The following is a 9,120-nucleotide window of genomic DNA, read 5'->3' on the forward strand; positions in this document are numbered from 1 at the left end:
CACAGCCTGCGGTACGGATTCAGTGAAGCCAAACCAGGTGGATGACGGTGGTCATCTGGTGGTAGAAGGAGCCTCCTATTGGTACATTTCCCGTGAAGTTTGGTGGGCTGGGCAAAAAGTGGGGTGGTCTCTTGTTGCTCAGATGGGCAGCTGACTTGCCTCAAAGCCCCAGACCACCCCAGTGGCCCTGAAACATGGCGAGGGACCGCAGAGCGATGGGACAGTTTCTGGGTGATGTGGGAAGTCGGGGTGGGCATGGATTGTGCCTGTCCTCTCCCACCAGGTCCTAGGGAGCCCAGGCGAGTTTGGCAGGTGGACCTGGGTTTCTGTGAGCTACAATGACCCTCTTCTCAGAAACAGGGCAGATGGGACCACTGCCCCTCCCAGAGCATGTCCCAAAGGACTACTTTCATTTCCATCTCACGCTCAGTGAGACTGACACTCAGAACATCCCTTCTCCTTTTGTCTTGAAGGATTCCCCGCATCAGTTGTGACCTCTGAGAATGTCCCTTATTAAAAATAATTTTGCCGAAACCGGTTTGGCTCAGTGGATAGAGCGTCAGCCTGTGGACTGAAGGGTCCCAGGTTCGGTTCCGGTCAAGGGCATGTACCTTGGTTGTGGGCACATCCCCAGTGGGAGGTGTGCAGGAGGCAGCTGATCGATGTTTCTAGTTCTCTATTCCTCTCCCTTCCTCTCTGTAAAATATCAATAAAATATATTTTAAAAAAATAATTTTAAAGTAATCATGAGATATGGTTGACAAGTTATACTTGGTAGGCATGTAAAATATTATATTTTGTAGACATTTACCTAAGCATTTATTCATTTTTTTAATTCACATTTTTCTTTTTATGTTTTGGAGGCTCTGAATTTTTTTTCCAGGTCCCAAATATCTTTGTAGGGCTTGGGAAAGCTTGCGCTCAAGGAGTCTGTGGATAGAATGGCCCTGCCAGCAGGGGGCATCCTTGCTCACTGGCTGTGGTTAGAAACTCGGGATTTTTGTCAAAGCATACTTTTTAAAGGACTAAACACTTGAGTCATGCACATATATGGTCAACACATGACAGAGATTAATTTAACCCATTCGTGAGGGAACAAGCAGGATGGCAGCGTGTCTGAGAGTCAGTTATATATCTGGGGAGGAAGCGTCTTGAAATAAGGTCGCTAAGTTACACACAAACTGGCCAGTGTCCTACAGGGACTATAAACTGAAACTTTGGTGTTATCTGTCCTACGGAACAGAAATCATTTGTATTTCTACTTGACCAAAAGAAAATCATTCACAACTTACCAGTTTTCTACAACTTCACATGTAACTTTGCAGAGAAATAGGAAATCGGAGAAAGGGGGGGGCGGTCCCTTAGAGAATCAAACAGTCTTGGCTAGGTCACAACCCCATATGACACCCAGATGACATGCTGTCACCCTTTAGCCTTATTCCCAAGTTTTGGATACATTTTCTTTTTCTTTCTTTCTTTTTTTTAAAAAATATATTTCTTTATTGATTTCAGAGAGGAAGGGAGAAGGAGAGAGAGATAGAAACATCAATGATGAGAGAGAATCATTGACTGGCTGCCTCCTGCACACCCCGCACTGGGGATCGAGCCCGCAACCCAAGCATGTGCCCTTGGCCGGAATCGAACCCGGGACCCCTCAGTCCGCAGGCCGACGCTCTACCCACTGAGCCAAGCTGGCCGGGGCATGGATACATTTTCTTAACCACAGGAAAGGGCTTTAGGGAGCAAGTCCTTGCCGGGGTCAGGGCTGGACCTAGACACGTGAGTGCCCAGGCAGGTAAATAGTTCAGCGCCCCTTCAGATCTACGTCTTTCCGTCTCTGTTCAACATTTATTCGGTAGGACCAGGGGAAAACGGATTTTTCTGTTAATAAAAAACTAGATACAGAAAGAAATTCACTTACTCCTTCATTCTCTGGCCCCAGCGGAGTCAGTGTTCTGAAAATAAATACTCAGCCAAATATTTCCCATTTTATGGTGGTGGCGTTCCTTCCTCAGGTTGCCTTTGGGGCATCTCCAAGTCAAACAGCTCATTGGAAGGCCTAGTCAGAAGCTTTAGTTCGCATTTTATGGGTGAGCAGCAGGAACAACTGGGTTTTTGAATTTCAGCAAATGCCACTGTGGACTCCGAGCTTACTCTGACTGCACGTGAATATGGCAAAATGTCCAAGCTATAGGCCAACCCAGGGAGACGGAGAGATCAGTGGTTGTCAGGGGCTGGGGGAGTGGCTGCCAGGGGGGATGAGGTTTCTCTTTGGGATGATGAAAATGTTCTGGAATTAGACAGTGGTGATGCTTGCACAGTTTTGTGAATATACTAAAAAGTACTGAGTTGTTTACTTTTAAAAGGTAGATTTTAGGATATATGAGTTATATGTCAATTAAGAAAAAAAACAGAAAAGGGTTAGCACAGTGGTCGGCAAACTGTGGCTCTGTTGACTAATGAGTTTGCCAACCACTGATCTAGACTCTCGATTCCAATAATTACAGGCTGTTGTTGTTCCTTGTGATTAAGCCCCTGTCCCAGTGGTCGGCAAACTCATTAGTCAACAAAGCGGCAAACCGCAGTTTGCCGACCAGTGGGTTAGCACAACACAAGATTGTTTTAAATCCCATAAGAGGGTGCCATTTACTTTGTTGCAAGCATAGTGGTCCGTGCGCATTTTGCCAGGAGCGTGGTTCTGGAAACCCGAGTTCACATGTGGTTTATCTCTGCGGTGTCTCAGGGCTCCAGATCCTGGCTGGCTGCCTCAAGCTATAAATTGGCCTGGGCTGGGCCTGTCTTTAGGGATGTGTTTCAGTGGAGAACTTTTCTTGAGGCGTACATGAAGAAAAGCCACCTCAAATAATCGTGTCTCTATGTATCCATCAGATGCTCTTATTAATCATTCATTTTACTCCTCCCTGCAACCTACAGGGTAGATTTTATTAACCCCGTGTAAAAAAAAAATGACACCTGAGGCCTCCCAGTCTCCTGAGAGCTGGACAAGGTTGGTTTGATCCCACGGATTCCCCGCCCTCTGGGAAGTCTGCAGCCTTTCCTGAAACTGGTGACTTTCCAAAGGGCTAAAATTGTTCGAGTCTCAGGGTCTCCTTTGCCTCTGGGCACCTGCCTCCTCCTCTAGGGCCCCTTCCATTGTGTTCCATGTCAACCCAGATGTGAAACCCCACCCCTTCCCACCTTCCCCCCCAAAAGCCACTCCTACAAAATACCCATGAGTCCAGTGGACTCTCCTGGAGGCCTTTTTACAGGAGGAGAGGAGGAGAGGGTTTACATCACATCAGTGCGCACAGTGTAAAACGAACCTCAGGCATTCCCTTTCCTCAGAGTGTCGTTTTGGGATTGCATCTCAGTGGCTCTTCCCCTCCCTCCTCCTCACCGTCTGCCGCCCCAGATGCTGTGCCTCAGGAGCTCCGCATTGTTCTCCTGCCTTTATGCAGATAAGAGCACTTTCCGATTCCTCCAGGTGCTCCGAGGAGCAAAGGGGGCCCAGTTAACGATCAAGACCCTCTTCTGGGAAAGGAGTTTAGGTTATAAATAGCATGAAGAAAAATGTGCTCAGCGTACCACTGTCAGGAGGATGAGAACACAAGTGCTGGGGCAGGCTGGTCTGTCACTCACAGCGCACTGGAGCAGAGCACACTGGGTCCCTGGGAGAAGAGCTGGGAGTAAACTCAGAGTGAGCTCTGTCCCTGCAGCTCTCTGGGACACCGGGCGTCCAGAGCAGCCCTGATTTGGTCTCACGTCCTGGACTGAGCTCAGGATGGGAGAGATCTCCCAGCCTGGGGAACAGCGTAGCCTGCCAGGGCTTGGTATTTGGGAGGCTCAGGACTGACAACACATGTAATGCACCGCCATTCAGAGTAGGATGTGTACGTCTCATGGCTGGAAACTGTCCACCCGGGAGCAGGGAGAGATAACGTGGCTTAGATCAGGCAGGGCTGGGAATGTCAAGCCAGGGAGCCCGAGATCTATCCACAGGTGTTTAAGCCAAAGAGTGCTCAGACTTTCATCTTAGCTGTGACTGGTTGACGTTTATTGAGTGTCTCAGTGCACCAGCACTTTTATTGCATTGTTCCAATCACCTTACAGGCACCATGTCCTGAGTCCTCCAACAACCCTGTGAGATGCTGTAGTTATACCCCCATTTTATGGGTGAGGAAACCGGTGTGCGAGGAGGGAAAGTAACTTGTTCACACAGCTGGATTTCAAAGCCAGGCAGACAGCATGTTACACTCACTCTGGGGTGCCTTTGGGGGGCTCAGTGTGGTGGCCAGACATATTCAGGGAGGAGAGAATGGGGACTGGAAAGCTATTAGGGGCTCAAGAAAGCCACAGCAACTCCTGACCCAGGGCGCCGCCAGTAGGTGGTGGTGGTGGAGGTGGGCACACTCAAGACCCTTTCTAAGGAGCGGGAGGCTCTTTGAATCTCTTAAGTACCGCAGAGAAACCATGATGAAGACAAAGCGATTCCCGTCCTCTCTGTGCTTTTGTCCTTTGCCCTCTCCTACCCTCCCCACCCTGACCAGAGGGATAGAGGAGCAGGGAGGGCTGGGAGGGTAGGCAGTGGGGGCATCCTCAGTGGTGCCTTCTCTGGGTGGGAGGCCACATGCCACATACCCACTCTTTCCTCCAAGGGCTGTCCCAGGTAACAGGGCACTTCTGTATCTGAGGCCAGAACTGGCAGCCTTCTGGTCACATGTGGCCTGTGAAAAGGCTTGGTTTTGTCTGTACAGTGGCTTAAAATTTTTTTTGCCAACTTTTCAAAGATCTAGCTATCTACCTACCTACCTACCTACCTACCTACCTACCTACCTACCTGTCTAACCATCCGTCTAGTCACCCATATATTTGAACACTTCTACAGCATCAGCTAGGTGTCTGGCACCTTTCTGAGAGCTCTACGAATGTCAACGCATCCAATGTTGCCAATAGAAACCCGGGTTTATGGCTTCTCCTAAAAAGGGAGGATCCGGCGCCACAACCCCATGAAGCAATATCACAGGGCCTTGGAGTTGCTGCAGCCTCCTCTGGCCGGGTCGCACTCAGAGGGCCGGTCATTAGCCCGGTGGGGGCAAAGGCCAGCAGCAGGGATAAGCCGCCATCTGCCTTGTTCTGTTGACGCATGCCAGGGAACTTCCTGTGGCCCCTGAACGTGTCTGAATCTGGGATGCGTGCGATGTGTCCTGTGACAGAGGACACACCCAGGAGGACGTGATGGGCTATTCTAGGAAGCAGGGCAGGGACAGATTTGTGGGCTAAATAAAGGGTTACCGTCAGGTGCCGAGGGTTCGTGGATGTTTGTTACCCAGCACTGCTGTGGCCAGTGTTAGCTGACACAGCCTCTCCCCAGCTGTGTGCCTCAGGCAGGGCCGGCTTCCCGCACAGAGACCTCCAGGAGGATGGCATGACTTGGTGGAGCTCATGGAATGCCTGGGGTGAGCCCAAGCAGGGTTCTGAGAGTTTCTTCTACCTCAACGTCCTGTCCCACACTCACTGGAGGCAGGCCATCTCTCAAAGGAATATTCTAGTCTCTAGGGGATGAAAGAAGCCACAGGCAGGAAAACACAAGTGGGCTGATGGGGCTGGAGGGAGCCAGTCCCCAACCTCTGGTGCTGTTAGTGGGAGCTTGAACCAGTGCCTCTCAGGAGGGCCATCCAGCAACAGCTATACCCGACATCCAGAATTACACGTGTAGGCATGCTAACCACACATGCCTACATGCACACTCACACACCTGCATCCCACCACCACCACCACCACCACCAAATCCACTTGCCCACGTTCACAAGGAAGCATTGTCATATGATATCAGCATTGAAACAGCTAAAAATTAGAAATGACTTATAATTTCTAAATGTGCATGGCCAGGGGCACAGCTAAAGGAACCGTGGGGTGCTAAGACCGCAGAACACCCTCTGTGGCCACAGCCGGTGCAGGGGGCCTTCATGTGCCAACGTGCTTGCCCTGGGAGAGGAGTTGTTGAGGTCGGTTTTTCAGATGCCGTGTAGCGTTCACGTTGACAACCGAAGAAAACAGGACCACGTCCCACTCAGCAGACGGCGGAGCATGGCTGCCTCTGGGCAGACCCCAGGGAGACAGACGGGGAGAGGCTGACAAGGAGCCCTGGCTTCCTCCACAATGTCACAGTTTTGAAGAGAGGCTGTATCTCTATGTCGCTTAATCCTTAAAAATTAATTTCATAACACGAAGGAGAAAAAAGACAGGAGTTTGGAGACCAGCGAATCTGGGTTCGAACCCGGGCTATGCCACTTGGGTTTTTTACTTTGGGAGCTGTGTGTCCCTATTCAGGCTCCTGTTTGGGGGTGGGGGGGTGCAAACCACTACCTGCAGGGGTGCCCAGAGGAGGAGACTACGTTCACTCCGCCTCGGCCCCTGTGGAGGGGCAGACAGAATGTCTGGGAGCAGCAAGGGGCGCGTACATGTAAATGTCAGTTGAAAGTGAAGGGCAGGTTTATCTGGGAGTGCACGTCCCTCTGGGGCCCCATTTCCTGCCAGGCCCAACGGGCACAAGAGCCTTGGCAGTGCCCCCGGCAGGGAGGACGTGGTCCAGCCAGGCCAGTCCTGGCTTACACAGCGGCATCTCGGGGCGTGAGAAGCATGCTGTGTGTGTGACCCCAAATGGGGAGGTCGGGGACATGGCACCAACATTTGCAGGGACCTCCAAAATAAGGAATTATGAGCCCCATAGGGCTGCTGGCGGGGGCCGGGCCTCCTCCCACTCACCCTGCGGCTGTTAGTGACTGTTCCGAATAATCCCTGAAATGACTGGAATTCTGATGGGATTTGGGAATTCTGGTGGGAGATGTGTGTCCTCGCTATCATTTCCTGCTTGGAGGACCTGGAAAGAGCTCCGTCAGTAGGACAATGAAGGTGATAAACCTTCCTCCCCAGGACCAGATGGGTGGGCTAAGTGAAGGTGAGCTGCAGCCACTTAGCTGAGATGGGGCTCCAAATGGATCCCCTCCATCCGGGCTACTGGGCACCCCTGCCCCCCACCACGCTTCTACCCCGAGCTTAAACACAGACCGGCTCCATGTGGGCCGGGAGCATCTCCCGTTAGAAGCGCATGGCTGCTGTGGCCCACGCCTTCCACCCTCCACACACTGCTCCTTGCTTCCGTCCTCCGCGGCTCCCGCACTGGGCCCTGTGCCCGTCCTTCCCTGACTCCCCAGGAATGTTCAGGTACAAGCCCGCTGTCTGGAGGGCAGGGAGGTCGGTTCCTTGGGCTCCCAGCAGAGGTCAAGGTGTGCAGTAGGGTTTGGAGTTGCTGACCCTCCCCCGCAGTGGGGCTGCTCGCACTCACTCTGCCTCTGCCCCCTCCTTCCCAGTCCGTTCCCCAAACTGGAGTGTGAATGATCTCTTCAGAACACAGACCTCAGCATTTTAGCCCTCCCGATGGAGCCCGCACTCATGGGACGAGCCTGCTTTGCGGCTGCAGCTCCCTGTGGTGGCCCCTCTCCTGCCCTGCCCCTTCCCCTCCCCGCACCGTCCCCTTAGCCTACTTAGCAGTAATGGTTTGCTTCTCTTCCACTTCCCACCGGTGCAATCCACAACTGCTGGAACGGGACTCTGGAAATTGTAGTTCCCAGGCTTCCCGTCTGGCTGGGTGCCCAAGAAGTGCTCCCGTATTCATTGCACCCGGGGTTCCACTTCAGGGAACACAGAACTGCTTAGCATCATCTATTGACTCCATCAATCTGCTGCTTCCCTTTCCCAGGCCTCCCCTCCCACAGCTCTGTCTCTTCCCTCCTGAAACACATTAGACCAGCTCCTGTAAGCTTTCCCTGTGGCGCTCAGAGTCTCCCCCCCGCCTCCCCCTTCCCTTCCCCCCCGCTTCCCCCTTCCCTTCCCCCCCGCCTCCCGTGCACATCCATCGCTGTATGTCTTTAGCGTCCCTTCCACCCCAGGGGACCCTGCTCGCCGCTGACGGTGTGGCTATCAGACTGTGACCTTGACGCTGGTCAGCTCCCGCCCTGCATTTTCCAGGCCCTTCACTGCTGCCTTCGGGATGCAGTCCTGCACAGAATCCATGCATTTTCCTTGACCTGATTTCTTCCCTGCACCTCACCACCTACTCCCGACTGCAGGCCTTTGACAGACAGGTTTTCCGCTTTAAAGCTGTCTCTCTCTCCCGCTTAACAAAGGCACCTCTGAAGCTGACACCTTCAGAGATAGCCCCTTCCACAGACACTGAGCGCCCGCCGCGCTCCTGGCTCACCAGGTGAGCAGCACGAAGGCCAGGTTCTTCCGACCAGCCCGTCTCTCGTTTCTGATGTGGTGTTTTAAGATGAAACCCAGTTTCCTGAGAACTCCTTCACTTTTTAGGGCAATTTCCAAGGTATTTTTTACTCCAGCATTTGATCATAACTTTTTCTAAATCCAAATGCACCGGAAGCTGAAGTTTGGGGAGTATTTCCTCACCGGGGAGTATTTCCTCTCCAGGGAGTTAAGAAATAAAACTGCAAGGCAGCATCCATTTCAATAGCTCTATTGGAACACACACGGTGGGAACACAGATTGTGCATTTGGGGGCCACCACAGATATTCCTCTTCCAGGCAGCCTGCGCCCCACTTCTGCAGCCAGCAGAGGCACCGAGGGGCCTCCAGAAGGGTGGGGGCTGTGATGGCAGGTGGCGTGTGGACACTTTGCCCTCAGCCTGACCAGCTGTATCTGTGATTAGCCAGACCAGTCTTATGCCTCCAACTATTTGGCCATGACTTAGAGACCCCCCTGCCTTAGACTCTGGGGAAAACTTCCAAGGAGGGGATTCTGGGGCTCCCAGAAGGAATCCAGCTAAGAGACTGGATAATTGCGGCCATCGGGGAAAATCATGCCTTCTGGTGTACTGGCGGGCGGATAAGCTGCTTAAAGCTCCTACTATGTGCCAAACAATCTTCTAGGGTCTAGACCAGTGGTCGGCAAACTCATTAGTCAACAGAGCGGCAAACTGTGACTCGCGAGCTGCATGTGGCTCGCGAGCTGCAGTTTGCTGACCACTGGTCTAAACATACAGTGGTAACAGACACAGGCAGCCCTGTGTAGGGCTCAGTGGCCGTGAACCAGGAGGTCACAGTTTG

This window comes from Plecotus auritus (assembly GCF_963455305.1).
Source record: "Plecotus auritus genome assembly, chromosome: 6".
NCBI classification, from domain to species: domain Eukaryota; kingdom Metazoa; phylum Chordata; class Mammalia; order Chiroptera; family Vespertilionidae; genus Plecotus; species Plecotus auritus.